This window comes from Falco punctatus (assembly GCF_963210335.1).
Source record: "Falco punctatus genome assembly, chromosome: 6".
Lineage (NCBI taxonomy): Eukaryota > Metazoa > Chordata > Aves > Falconiformes > Falconidae > Falco > Falco punctatus.
Genome location: NC_137585.1, coordinates 39,756,128 through 39,772,057, shown reverse-complemented (window position 1 = coordinate 39,772,057; position 15,930 = coordinate 39,756,128). Strand labels below are relative to the sequence as shown.

The following is a 15,930-nucleotide window of genomic DNA, read 5'->3' as shown; positions in this document are numbered from 1 at the left end:
ACCTGTTGGAGCAGGTGCAGAGAAAGGCCCCCAAAATGATCAGTGATGCAACACCTCTCCTGTGAGGAAAAGCCGATTGAGTTGGGGCTGTTCAGCCTGGAGAAGAAAAGGCTCCAGCCAAACACTATTGCTGCCTTTCAGTACTTAAAAGGGACCTATAAGAAAGATGGAGAAAGACTTTTTATCAGGGCCTGCAGCAACAGGACAAGGGGCAATGGTTTTAAAGTAAAAGAAGGTAGAACTAGATTGGATATAAGCAAAACATCTTTTACAATGAGTGTGGTGAGACACTGGAACAGGCTGTCCAGAGAAGCAATGGATGCCCAAGCTCTGGAATTGTTCAAGTTCAGGTTTGAGGAATCTGATCGTTGAAGATGTCTCTGCCTGTGGCAGGAGAGTTGGACTAGGTATCTTTAAAGGTCACTTCCAACCCAAATGATTCCATAGTTGTGTTTATGCCTATCCATTCTTTTATCTATCCAAAACTGTTCAAAACATAACATAATTACTTGTTCTATAGTGTGCTCATGCCTCTAGAGTGAAAAAAGTCAGACATAAAAAATGTAAAAGAGCATAGTTCAACTATATTTGCTTCTGGCACATAAATATTTTATTGAAGTAAGGCGTTTGGGTAGGTCATAATTTTTCTTTCTAAAGCATTTCCTTTATTTCATTCTCACTCGCTGGAGAGAATGAAATGGGTAACTCCAACATTCCAGTACAAGTATAATATAAATTTGTCTCTGTTTTGAATGTGTATGAACTAACATCCCCATATCCTTGTCCTTAACAAAGCTGTACTAGTGCAGACTGAATCATAAAAGTATCCTTTGTTTTCTGATTTTCGTTTAATATTGTTTCCTTATTATATTCAGTTCTATGAATTTATTTTTTCAAAAGAAAAAAATAGGACTACAGTTCTTTGCATGCTTGTATTTCCTGCATTCATTAATACCATCATTGAAAAATGGTTGTAAAGCATTACTGAGACTGGCTAATAGAATTTTATGCTCACATATATTACTGAAAATGAAAACAGATGCAGAAGAGCAGTGTAAATCGATTTGAGAGGTGGCTCCATGGTAAGAGCCATGTGCTGATAAACATCTGTGTGCAAACAAGTGACTGCAGGCTGACCACTCTTGATAGCATCTCATGTTCTTTTTGAAGCAACTATAGGAAGTTTGAGATCATTTTGAATCCTGGCCACAGTGCTTAGAAGGATGCCTTCTAGCCTCTCAGGTCTTCAAGGCAACTCAGGGAAAGATCTGCTCAGACACTCCCGCTAAGATCTGAATGTGTGGTTTGAGAGAATTCTGCAACCTTTTAGTCATACATTATTATTTCATAGCTTGTTTAAATAAATCAGCTAATTAGACCAAAGCCATCCTCACCTTGTCCTTGAAGTAGTCAACATCTTTTGATACTGATAAACTCGTCCTGTAGGTTTATGGCTTTCTTTCACAGCAAGGGAACTTCTGCAAAGCAAAAAGCAAACTGACTTCACCTACATTCTTCTCATCAAGAGAGGTGGTTCTGCATCCTGTAATAATTATTATGTCTCTGACCATTGTGCAGATAACAGCTGCAATATTGTTAGTGATAAATAGCTCTATTAGCGCCTACTGACAAGCTGTTTCTGTGTGATTTCAGTGTAATGTATCTTATTTAAAAAAAGCATGCACCTAGACTAACAGAACATGTTTCTCTTGCTTTTCCCCATTTATTATTAAATTACATGTACTTTATTACTCAAAAATGTTTCTACTATCGAAGTAAAAAATGTTGCTGTAAAGAGTTCTTAAATGGTTTTATGTAAAATCTTATGTGCATGATGTATTAGAAAAATAAAAAAGTTCAAAGTGTTCTAGTGGTACAAATCAGCAACAATTTGGTTTTTATGCTTATACAAAAAAATTGTTTGTTACAGGTGGTGTAAGCAGTAAAGCCTGTACTTAGGGATGTGTGCTGGTTTCCATTAAAAGACTCACTCTGTAATTACTTTTAATCTTGTCAAACTTAATGTACCGCTCAGATTGGAATTTTCCATGCTATGCCTACTAAAGAGAGAATTTGCTGAGGAAATATCAGTTTATATACGCTTTTACCCAGAAAGAGATTAGGGAATATATTTTGATTCTTTATATTAATAACACTTTTAAAGCAGAGATTTTTTTCATTTGAAGGATGTCATGCTTTCTGATTTTATTAAGTATAATAAAATAACCATAATTTGTTATTTTTGTTAATGTTCTCCCAAACTGGGGCAACAGATAAACTTTTTACAAATTACAATATGCAGGTGGCAATTAATGTTCTGCTCTGCCTGCTGTGATCCATCCACTCAGGTCATTTGTGTGCACTAGCTTGGACTGGGAATATAGACTATATCTAGGCTGTTGCGACAGTAATGTGTAGCAACAGGGGGAACGCAAGAAGCATCTGATTCCAGAAAGTTTGCAGGAAAGCAGGGCTGCTTGGTTTCACAGAGGCCACTGCTGACCACTGTTGGAAACCTGAGTGTATTCATTTACTCCAGCTGTTGAGAGCTGGAGCTAGTGGCATATGACAATTCTGTCAAGTTACTAAGTGGAAAGAGAAGACATATTTGCTGGTGAACATGTGTAACGATACGGATGGTCTAGTTCCCTGAAGAAACAGCACTTGGTGCCCTTCCCTTTTAAGTGCCTGACGCCACCTCCTCCTCCATCTCTTCCTCCCACTTCTTCCAGGAAATGTGCTATGTGCATTTCTTCCTGTGAGGCTGTACTAACCAAACTAGCACTTACAGTACAGAGCAGGAGGGGTGGTGACCCAGGGGAAGGAGGAGGACATGGTCACAGGTGGCTGGAGTTAAGAATGTGTAAGAAAAAAATTCCAGACCTGACCAGGTGTTAATGTGCCCTCCTAAGAATTATCAACACTGTCCCAGAAGTGCTTTGGAGTGCCATGGATCAGCAGCGTGTTCAGAGGAGAGCTGGCACCCTCAGGAGGGAGGGGTGTGCTGAATAACAAGAGCTTAGTCATCCAGGAGAAAGGGAGAAGAGTTGGATAGCTAGGCAATGGAAGAAGGATTTTGAAGGAGGACAGGAAACAGGAAAAGGTGCTGGGATGGTTTGGAGATTGAGAGAGGAAGAGCAGAACAAAGAGCTAAGAAGAAGGAATATGAGGAAAAGGAGGTTGGAATGATGCAGAAGGGATGGGGTCGAAGATAAGAGGCTGAAAGGGAGATGGTTTCAAGTAAATCCTTAAAGTGGAATAAAAAGAGAGCACACTTACAGGACCATGATGGTCTCCTTCACCACTCCAAAACAGTCGAACTGAAGATGAAGGGAAAAAGGAGAGTCTGAGAACAGAGACAGCTCTGAAATTTTTTCCCCCATTGAGGACTACACACTCACAGAATGAGTGTCAGACAAATTATTACAGAAATATTTATTACACAATATATTTATGTGATCATGAATATGATCACCCCTCTCAACAAGATCCTGACCTTATGAAATATGAAGCACAAAAAGAAAGGAAATAATGGTCAGGGAATTACTAGGGCAAGAATCATAGTTAGTAGTCTGATTATGTCTGTTGCATCCATTCAGAAGCTCAGTGAACAAGGGGTGGGGGGGGAGGGGGGGGTGCGGGGAAAGAGCGATGGCCAAGAGGAGTGGAGGGTCTCCTGGCTTCTGCCACTGAGTGCCTGCGTGAGAGGCTGGACAGGTCATTTAAACCAGACTGTTAGTATGTGGTTTGGGGTATCTCAAAGAACACACCTTAGCTCTGTTTGGCAGAAAAGAACGAGCTCCACTTTCATCATGTAAAGATGTAAAATGCATACAAATGCTATCAAAGTACTAAGTATTCTAAAAAACTCACATCTGTGTGTTTCAAATGAGCACCCTGAAGAATGGATACTTTGGATAATTTTGGCCTTAAGCTATTTATGATAATTTCTCATGTATGAAATGGAGTTACCTCACAGAAGGACTGTGCAGATAATTTCATTAGCATCTTTAAAAAATGCACCAGATGCACTGGCAAGCATTTAGAAAAGCTCATGAGAGAATGAACAATTCTGTGTTCAGATGGGGTTCAGTAAATAATGGATGGATCCATACACCTAGAATAATGAAGAATAAACAAATAAACCAACACTAAACTATCTTGTCAAGTAATACTCTTTATTCTTGCACTTCAGCAGACAGGGTTCTGGGGAGAAAAAAATAAATACCTGTCTACCAATCAAAACTGTATCATAAGATACAGGAAGCCCAGTTAATGTAGCCTGAGCCAATTTGGCAATATCAATGTGGATTTCAGGAGCAGGAGAAAATGTGTTAATATACAAACACTAAAGATTTTAATCATTACTTATATCTTTGGTGTGAACACAGCGAGTATAGTTCCAGGAAGTTTTTCCTTAGTAGGTACTTTCATTATACGAAAACGCTTCCTTTTGGACCTCCCCTGAGGTGTAGGTAAAGCTCCGCAGAGACGGGAAGACTGAAGCTATTTACTATGCTTTCAAATGTAGAGTACTCATCTGAGTTTTCTATCATTATTATGACTATTTAATAAAAGTCAGACTTTGGAACTGTACTGTTGTGTAAACATTTTCTGGTGCTTTTAAAATAAATAGTATCATCTGTGTGTATCTTTGGCACACTTTCCAATTTTTCTCTCATAAAAAACACTGCATTTAGCTATTCCATCTCAAATAATAATAATATCTTGAAATATATTGCTGCTTTGGCATGAGGAAAATAAGATAAACGTGAACCTGTTTTCTCTTTTTTTTTTTTTCTGAGCATTAGACACACAACTTCTGTCAACAGAGATTTGACTGCATTTATATGTTTTTTTAAAAGTTCCAATGGATGTAATAAATATCTTGCAGTTAGCTTCTCTACTTAGCAGTTTCACCATGATCACTTGTTACAAATAAAAGTGTATACTCTTATCTTTAAGGATAGCTTATGTAAAAGAAAACATCCTTGAAACAAAATAGTGATGTAGTCATCTGTATCATTAAAACCTCTCTGAACATAATGATCACTGCCAGGCACACATGACTTACAGACTACTTCTTTGAGTTTTAAATTACAGAAAGGCTCAGAATATGTCATCTGAAAGTCATCACATAGAATCAGCAGTGACCGCCTGCTCCATAAACAGGGCATCATTTCATAATAATTCAAATTAGCCCCAAGCTGACAGTTCATGAGGAAAGAATGATAATTTTCAATATAGGAAAGTAATTTATTATTTGCTTTCCATGTCCTAATTAATTGTTAGTGTGAGTGAAAGATAGTTCAGAAAATGAAGATATTGTCATGTACCTTGCCTCAATCATCTGTTCATTTTAGCCAGGAGACTTTAGGAATGTTTACCACTGAGTACAGACTTGTCACTTACTATTTGTTCATAGAGATGACGTAAACTCAGCTCTGTGTTTTGAATAGTTTTATGGATATGGTTACAGGGAGCACAGTATGTACTTGCATACACTGGGTTCATGAACTATGTTGATTTTTTTGGATTTTAAAACAGAATTCATCATTGGAGAAAGGAATTGAGTGATCTAGCATATTACCCTGAAAAGACCCAGTCACCACAGCTATATAAGAAGTAATTTCATAGTGTGTGAATAGCTGTGGTGTGTATCTCAGTTTCACACAACATAGTGTGATGTAACATAAAGTAATGCATAGTTTCAGAGGAACTGAGGTTTGTAAGCAGCAGTAACAGCAATGGAAACATCAATATAAGATAATTCGTACAAACATCAGTGTTGGACATTGACTTGATTATCATTAGCTTAGGATCACATTTTTCTTCAGGATAATCAAGAGTTCTGCCTTTTATTTTTAAATGAACTGGCACACTTCAGTCAGAGACTCTGCAGTCAACAAATATGCTCTGCATAGTTCCTCGTCTGGGGGGAACCTCTGTTTCCTACTTTGAGAACAGTTCTCTCACTGAAGAAATATTCAGAAACATACTGACATGTATGAGATTGCTTATGGTCTTGTAACATTGTTTCCTCTGTTCAATAATAAAATATCAATCGAGACCCCCAAGAACAAATAAGTGCAATAAATCACCATCTAAACCGCATACATGAAACAAAAGTAGCTTTTCTAAAATTTAATATATTTCAATTATGATATGATTAGTAATTCATATACATAGCATAAAGTGAAGAAGGTAAATGAGGTCAGATTCATTACAGTCCTGAACTGGCTAGTGTGATGCTAATTAGTCTTCCATTTCAAAATAGTTCTATATGGGGGCAAATATGTGGAGGCTTCTTGGGTAAGGTAGCATGAAATATTAGAAGACATAGTTTTTAATGGTACAATACTGATTCATACTGGGGGGTAGGTCACCTACCTTATGTCCTAAATACTTTACAGCCTTATGTAAGCAAAAAAATCTGGAGAAGAAAAATATTAATCTCTCTGAAGAATAGAGAACTTACTTAACATCTTGATTTCTTGTTGCTTACTATAAGCTAAAAAAATATTTTTAAATCCTTAATAAAATACATTACCTTAGAAATTAAATACACAATTATGCTATAGTACAGTTTCATACTATTAACAATCTTTCTTCAGTCCAGCTTCCATATTCTAACAAATTCTAACATTCCTAAACGGAATGTTACAGTTGATACATTATTGGAAATCCTGAGGAAATCCTGCCACCCGGAAAAGCAGTGACTTCCTTAACCACAATGCAAAGCATAGAAACACAGAGTATGTAGTATGTTGGAAAATGAGAGTAATCTAGTCAAGATACCAGTGGACATCACACAGATTTTATGAGTGATCAGCTTTAGCCCAACATTGCTTTCACTGAAATCAGTAGCAAAATTTCAGCGAATTCCCTGGGAACACTGTTAGTATACGGCAGAAAGTTTTTAAAAGCCATGCCCTGGAGATTTGAGAAGAATTCTTTGTAAATAAAACTTTTCATCTGCTTAATATCTTCTTCTCCTTGTTATTTGTGCATCTCTGAAATGTGGGATGCAAGCCTGCTTCTGACTCTGAAGCTGAGGTGTGCTTCCTATCTGTGCCCTCGTGCTGTGTTGGGTGCCACTCAGCACTACACCACTCTGCTCCTTGCTTTGCTTTCCAGGGAAAGGCAACAGCACTGTGCAGACCAGAAGGGAGCTGCAGCACTCCCTGGCTGTAGGATCTCACCACAGAGAGATAAGACTGATACCCTGAGTCTATTGTGTTCACCTGCCTGTCAGTTTAGATGCTGTTTAGGATAAGCCTCTGGCAAGTCAGGTATACAAGTAAAGGCAAGATATACAGGAGAAAGTAGTATCTCAGAAGAAAGTTTGCATTCTTTAAATTTTTGTTGCTGATTCCTATCTGCTTCTATTTTGCTTAAAGTGTATAAGTAATTTCTTCCTTTCCAGATGCTATGGTTCCCTCTTGCAAACCATTACAGATTTAGGCAAGTCTAATACAATTGACTTTCCCTGTAATTATTGTTTATGTGGTGAATCAGAAAAAAAGCTATTTAAATGTTAGTCTTTTCAGGTTTTATTATCTTGTCTCTGTAGGAGGACTTTTCTGTCCAATCTGCCTCTATCTGATCTAAATGCTTATATTGGACCAGAGCCAGCGTAGCTCTTAAGAACTTATTTTGCTTCAAATCATTCTACCCTTGCAACTACAGTGTGATTACTTTTATATGCAAAATGTATGTAAGTTTGCTTTTCATACAAAATGAAGCTTGTACCTAAATACTCTGCTCACTTGGGACACTAGCTGTCCTGTTGGACAAACACAGCCCACCTGTGATAGGTTGCACACATGCAGCTTCAACTTCCTTCTGCTTTGGCTATGTGGTTTTGCTCTCCAAGCAATGTCTTGTGACTTACAGAGTCAAAAGAAGTCATTATATTAATCCTGCATTCTACCTTGTCTTTAAGCAAGCATATTCCTTTGAAGGTCTGCCCTTTGGTATGGCTATCATGGCAGCACCTCCATTTGAGCCTACAGACCCTAAAGGAGTTCAGGTTCCCTTATTTCTGTGAAGTACAGTCTTGGATAAATGAGGAACTTACTTGTTCTATTCCATAAACACCTTTATTTTTCCTCTGCAGTAACATGTTATATGGTATGCAATGAGGATAATTCTGGGAACACAACCTATAACCAGCTGTCAGCTCTGTGCTCTGTCAAAGCCATCTTAATCTCAGATTTCACCTTTTCTTCGCTCCGTGTAAAACCCTTTCAGGAATGGAAGGGAACAACTAAAGTTTTTCCTAGAAATTATGTAATGACTCTTCTTCCTAGTACTCCATGTCACTTGTTGTTCCTACAGTGTTTCTGAAGAGCTGGTTGGCAATTCTTATGTTGTGAGCAAAGGTGAATCTCAAAAAGGTTTTTAGGTTTTTAAGAAAGCTGCGCATAAATAATAGAGACAGTGAAGGACTGGCATATTAATTGCCCATCCAAGAGATATTGGTCTTACTGAGAAGCAAAATGGAGATAAGTCACTTAAAATCTTGTTTAATCACTTATCAGGCTAAGTTAGCTGATGAAAGGATCAACTACTGTATTTAAGTAAAAAATAGCATGGGAAATATTATATTCTCTTGAACATAAATATATTAGAATTCTAAATCATATTTCAATAGTTTGAAAACAGGTTTTGTGCTTCTATAATTTCAGGCAGTACCAACTCCAAGGTGTGTTTTGCACATGGTTATGTACCTACATTTTTAACGAATTTGCTAGTTTGTTTTATCCATATTTATCAATTGTGTCATTGTGATTTTATTTCCTTGCTGCATGAAAAAAGGGAAAATTCCTTAATAAACTATTACAAATAAAGCTTGTTTGTCTCTGAGCTGTGGTATACAAAGTGAAAACTGCTCATACAATTGCCATCACTCTCACTTTTTGAAGTTACTTATTCATATTAACAAAAGCATGCCACTTTGTGAAAGAAAATCTCAGAAACTTCTCAGTGAGCATTGAGAAGTTGTTTAAAAATACATTAATCCTTTAAAATTGTTGTGGAGGACATACGGTTTGCCTGAGGTTATTCACACAAGCAACAGCTGAAGATTTAGGCCCACAGTATCTCTTAATCTTAAAAGTTTCTACCTGCTATGCTTGTTTGAGAGAGCCATCTTACAAATGGCATACTCTAAAAATTATTAAATGAGGTTTTGCATCATTTCCCCCCCCCCCCCCCACACACACACCTTTTTTTATCATGTCCTCCCATTTCCTGGAGCAGATGTGAGTCTATTTTTTTCAAGACTGTGATTCATAATATATATAACCAAGATGGTACTTTAATTTCCAATGATTCTAAGGCTTAAAATAGAGGCTGTACCTGAAGGTGAGATCAATCAATAGTGTCATCCAGCAGAAAAGATACATGTTTTAAAGGACCTAACTTTTCAAAAGTTCATGATGTGTAAAAATAACATGGTTGCTGTGTTCCAGTTACAGTACTGACACGCTGTAAACCCAGATGTCTAACACAGAAAACGGATGTTTTCAAAAGTAGGCCAGAAACAAAATACTCTGGCAACCTCCTGCAATGACAAAATCTGACAGCCATAGGGTGCTCAAATCAGTCAGCTAAATTGAGGAGTCTAGCGCTCTCTTTTTTGTGTGTCTGAAGCACTCACCTGGGACTGTCCTCCATACATCACCTAAAGAAGCCCCATAGTCTTCTGGACTGGAAAAGCTCAAGCACAATAACTACAAATGGCATTAGGTTCTCTGTGTTTATAATGGAAACTTGTGGACTTGCACTTAGATCAGCATCTACCTCGTGATTTCAGAGACACTGTTAACAAATAGCAAGTTGAATCTGCCTCTCATAATCCAAAGACAAAGCAAACTAGACTAAATAGATTTCTTTAATCAAGGAAGGGTTTCAACTTGGGACAGACCCAAGTTTCTGTCTTCGAAGCTGCATACCTTTGAGTAAACAATGCTTGGCTTTGAAGGCATCAATTTGATTTGCCTGCAACCTAGGTGATTCTGGAGGAATCATATCAAATACATTTGGTCTGTCAGTGTGCCCTAGTCTTAGATTGGCAAAATGATGTGCTCCATGGAAAGGGAGGAGAAGGCAGTAAAACCAGTACCCACAAGAATGTACTTATGCATGTGTAAAAGGACTCAAAAATACAACTCAAACTGCAACCGTTGTACAGGTTGATTAGGGCAATTAGTTTTTATCTGTTTTCAAAGAAATTATTCTAGTTTGTGTGAAATAATTAAGCATCTGCCATTCTTTAAGCTGTGGCTCTCAGGACTTCTAAAACTTTTGCCAACTCATCTTCAAAGTAGCAAACACTTTGTAGCATGCCTTCTGTGCATGTCTGCTGCTTCTTCTCTTTATTTGTCAGGGTTTCCTTTGGTGTAAATTCAACTCAGAATAAATTTGTAGGTCACAGCAGAACTGAAGAAGGAAACCTATACCATGTTGTAAAGAGACTTGAGAAACAAACTGTAAGGAAACTTGAGATATGCAAAGACATTTTTTGTACTACTAACTACATCTAAATAAGCAATGGCATAGATACATCACAGAAGTGTATAACCAAGGAGCTACATTTACCGTTCTGTTCATCGAAGAGGTTCCCCTGTGGAGAGTCGGCCAAGTCACGACAATCACACCAATATGGTTACATGCCGTGCTCACTTTATTAAACAAACAGGTCATATTTATAACTTAAACCGACCACTCACACGACTTTGCACACAGGTGATTGGATGAAGGTTTCTGGTCACGTGGGTGTCTGTGTCGCTGATCGGTGAGCATGGCACCTGATCAGAGTGTGCCGATGAGAGCGTGTTGATTTCACGGTTCCCAGGACTTGCTCTGCACCTGGCTTCTTGTTTGTGCATAGCTTGTTTTCTTTCTCCCACTGCTTGTTCCCAGGACAATTTAAAGTTGCTCTGCAGCTTCAACTAACAGGCCTGGGTTGTCCAACCCGGGCAATGGTAACATATGTCCTCGGTCCTTTAAAAATCCCTCTACAGTTCATTGATAATCTATTCCATTAAAATATGTGGTCACTTAATTCAGAGCTTTGGTCTTTAATTTCTCTTAAGAGAATGCTTTGATGCCAGATTATCTGACAAGGCAAGACTTTAATAAATGAGGGAAAGAGCTTAGCAGACAGAAGTGTAATCAATACACAGTGCAATTAGTCAAAGCTCTGTATCTGCTCAAAAAAGCAACTGATAGTAATACAATAAAAACTCATCTTCTGTTTTATGCAACTCACTTTTAAAAGATTTACTAAGTTTTACAGAAAAAAAACACCTCAAGTTTAAATTAACTAAATTCCCCATCTAGATCACCTTTATTGAGGGATGAGCAATGTTCTTAAATTATACATATATGTATATACAAAAGATAGCTCTAAGAAGTAAGCACTTGATACACTTTAGGAGAGAGAGAAAAATAGAACAGACTGATTTTCTCATTCAGAACCACTTTGGAAGCAGATCAAAAAGGGACTCATCTGGATAGAGCTCTTGTAGACCCTCAGGATTGGATATAAATATGAATAACATTATTAGAGGTATCATTACTGTCTTATGAGAAACTGTAGCTTCTGATAGTACAAAACCAATGTCAGGCTTTTCTGCAATACATATAATAATAGGTGTGATAGCCTACAGATTTTTTATACCATAGTCACTGAAAAGAGACTATCTTATTTAAAATGTGGTTTTCTTAAATAATGAGGTCATTTAAAAAGAGCTATAAGTAAAAGAGCAAACAAAAAAACTTGGATTGTGTGACCATAGGTTGATTTAATTAAATAAAAGGATGTCTATAGCTAAAGTTGTCCAGCCTGACTCATTTCCCATCAGTCTTCTCTCCTCTAGGGAAAATATGATTTTTCAAGAGTTAAATCAGGATAGCTATTGGTTAGCAAGCGGGAAGGCAAAACAATGACTCAGAATAACATCCCACAGCAAACATTTGAGGGTAGTTTGAAAATGAGTCACTGAAGAGGCTAGTTCAGCCTCCTGAATTCACTGAATTACTTTTCAATGGACTGAATAATAATAATAGAATAAATAAATAAATAAATGACAAAAAAAACCAAACCCAAACAGGTTGAGAAACAGAAATTCAGTTAAAAGTGAAACTCAAAACGGAAAAGGAATGGAAGGACTGATAAAGAAGCAGAGAAGACAGGTGTCTTTACCAAATAGAGAAGTTCAGCTGTGACTGATATTTGTGTACGCAGCCTGGTGTTTTAAACACTTTTTTCTTAAACACAATGGTCAAACCTGTTATTTAGATGTTTTCTTTTGAAGAAATCTATATTTAGTCTGTTCATCACTGATTACAGTCTCCCAAAGGGAAGAACACAGTCATACCTGCTGGTTAAGAATGGTTGATCCAGAAGGTATTAACCAGGATTCTGACTGAAAAAAAGAAGATTGAGTAGCATAAGAGATGGAGGATGAAAGATGATGGTCAAGAAGCTGTCTTTGTATTTTGAAAAAAGGATTCTGCAGTGCCAAAAGGCCTACGGACTGGATTTAACACCGAGGCCAGGCAGCACTGAGTGGTTGTGTCCACATTACATAGTATCTGGCTCAGGGTAATTTTTTTTTTTCCCCACCATGAGGAACCCCTGACTCTAGATGAGCATTTTTTTGTTTACTCTTTACATTTTATGTTGTATGCAACCATGTGACAAATGTGCTGCAGTCCATCAGAATGGTGCTATTTCATATCATGAAACTGAATGCATCTGCCACCTGCTCTGTGGTATGGCATGAGGACATAAGAGCATTCAGAGGTTGCAAAGCCTGGCGGGAACATGATGTTGGAAGATGATGTATAGTAGAAGATGCTCAGCTTGGTGAAGTCTTGTCCATGCTACCTATTAGGAACAGTCTCTGGAATAAGCTATCTTCTGACCTCTGGTGTTGTCTCAGGGGCTATCTGCTGGAAAGTAAAGTGGTAGTTGAGGCTGAACAGAAGACTCTAGGTTTTATTCACTATGCAGGAGTTTGCTGCACAGGGGAGGCAGCACTGCCATTATCACCATCATCAGCTATTGCCCTATCCTCAGAATCAGAGGAAAGCTATCCGGGGGTTTCCTGCAGCCCTATGGGATATACAGTTAATTCTTCCCAAGAATACTGGAGATACACTTTAGATTGAGAAGCACTATTCCACTTTGCTAGTATTTTGTCAGACCTTACACCTGACGTGCTGGTAAGAAGTTGTGTCCCCTGTTGTTCAGTTCCCACACAGAAGGCACTTAACCAGTTTTGGAAGCATGGTGCAAGCCAAAATGGGACAAAAATGGTAAGAGACTATTTCATGAGATATTTTTAAGAAGTTATTAATATGTTTTCAAAAACCAGTAAAAAGAGAAATCACCGTAGCCTTAGCAAAAAAGAGATAACAAAAATATGCTGCTGTGGGAAATACGTGCTATGCAGCACATACTGCCATTGTATTGACAAAGTAAAACAGATATGAGTACAATTGAGATAACTCACAGAAATGTTTTTTTTTCATTTTGTATATTTCATTACACTTAAGAATCACATGTCAAGGGCATAAAGGCTTAATGAACTGGAAACTGGTGGTCCTGTCCTAGGGCACTGGAATCCCATGCCATAAATTCTCATATGGAAATTAAATTTCTACTGACAACTAGAAAGAAATCATAAAAATAGCTAATTAGAAAGAAGTAATTTCATATGATGATGGTTTTATTCAGTGTGCACCCAGAGGGAGGAAAAAGACCCGATGCTGATGAACGATGCAAGTTCTCAGGAAGGATGGCTGTTGGATGGCTTCTTCCTGTCATCCAGGTAGAGACTGAAGTGGAAGGACTAAGGTAATGATGAACCATGAAACTGTAGGCAGAGTATAGAGAAAAACAAGAAAGTGGAAAAAAACCCAAAAGTAAAAAGTGGACAAACCAACTGAATACAGTGGCAATAATGCACTAGCCCCCTGCATGTATTTAAGAGTATGTTACATGCAAGTGAAATAAATGGGAGAGCAAAAACTATAATCAGACATATCCATTAAGTCAATAAGTTAGGCTCAGCTTGTTCCTCACTAACAGCAGCTGTTTTCTATCCAGCTGTTTTCATGAAGCTTGTAGGAACTTAATATATTCGATATGTCTTCCCTCCAGGGGAAACAAACAGACATACCACATAAAGTGTGTAATGAAATTTATTATTATATTTAAAATTAAATATATTTCATTATCTCAGCAGTGAAATATTGTTGATGTAGTTAACACAATGAATTATGGCTGAAGTTTTTGACTAACACAATCAAGACTAGCTAGCAAAAATGTTTATAGTAGTTAGAAAATAAATCAGAAAATCTTGAGTTGGAAGGGACACATAAGGATCAAATTCAGCTAGGATTTACAGAATTCTTCTGATTCTGAGGGTTTTTTTCCTTTTTAAGGTAAAATAACATTCCAAATAAGCAATTTAATATAGAAAAACTTCAACTCTGTAGATAATAAAGACAGTTCAAGTTATATCAGTGCAACTTTTTCATTTGGAGAAGTTCAAAGATGAAAAAATGAAAGATCATGCTTTGCAGTATTGGAAGGAACTGGATTTAGACAAGACATGTGGAAGTAAGTGATTTAAACAATCTCATTTTTGTAAAAACGTCAATTACTGGATTTGCTGAAATTACTTGGCAATTAGTGAGAAAATCAGCTGGTAGCTCTGTGAAGCTAATGACCAGAAAATTCATTTGCAGTCCACTGAGGTCATGAAATACTAAATCAAAGATAACCTTCCTTGAACCTTCAGATTTATTAATGCTTCCAGGAAGGAATTGTATTATTCATATGCTCTTAATTAAAAACAAATATTTCATTGGATTCCCTCGTATCTACTAAGAAGTGAGTTTATTAGCAGTATTCTCCATGGGAACACTAATAAGATAACTTTCCTCTATACAACTATCTATTTTCATAAATATTTAAATATTACATTTCCAAAATTCTGAAGTGCCAAATTTGGATGAAACTGGCCAATGTGATCAGAAAATACTGGGTGAAGGCAGAAGAGGTGTCTCACATACTCTGGCATATATGAAGATGGGAGAAAAAGCCACCTTGGGTGCAGCACCTTCACTCAACTATGAATTCTGGGTTCTGGCCTTACATCACGATATTTTCAAGTCCGTTCAATCAAAATCTGGGTAAAAGATCAGAAATGCAATCACACTGTAAAATTTCACACCTCCCTAAACTCAAGGGGATGCATGGGAAATAACTGAAGTTTAAAAAAGACAGGAAGAGGGAGAATGATAAAAGGATGATGCTGGGCAAGGAAACCAATAGAGTATTCCTCAGAAAAAAACAGGAAACACTGGAAATTTAGCTTCTCAACAGAGGTGCACTGAGATCAGGCTAATGAAAACACCATGCAAAGTGAACTTAGTAGTCAGAAAACTATGCCTGTTTTAAATAAAATCATCTTGTCTCAGTCATATTGCAACGCAAATATACATACATCATTTCTGTAAAAAGGTGCAGTTATAGTGGGGCTGAAGGTTTTTGCTGTGTATCCAAAAGACTGGGTTTGAGTCTCACTTCACACTCATCTAAAAGCTGAACTTCAGTGGTCCAGTTTTAAGGGGTGCTGGTTATCAGGCGGGGAAACAAAGCTGACAGGAATGTCACTTGTATAGCACCAGCTATAACACCTCTTAGCATTTAACTGTCCTTGCCCAAAAAACTGCCTAGGTTTAGGACAGATAATTTGCTATGAACACCAATGATGTAATTTTAACTCTTTTTTTAGAAATTCCTAACTGTTAGAATATGGTTCACAACTTATTTATGAAATTATTTGTGCTGCCATCATACTGCCCTTCCAAGCCTTCTGGAAAATGTTATTTTTGTAGCACATA

General features: G+C 37.4%; 1 long non-coding RNA gene across 1 annotated transcript in view; it reads left to right on the top strand.

Annotated features, from left to right (window-relative positions):
- The window catches only part of LOC308066250, a 600,281-nt gene extending 585,530 nt beyond the window's left edge, over positions 1–14,751 (top strand). Inside the window, exon 2 of the long non-coding RNA XR_013929085.1 lies at positions 10,837–14,751. This is a non-coding gene — a long non-coding RNA (uncharacterized lncRNA). The remainder of the gene's footprint in view (positions 1–10,836) is intronic.
- The last annotated feature ends 1,179 nt before the right edge of the window (positions 14,752–15,930 follow it).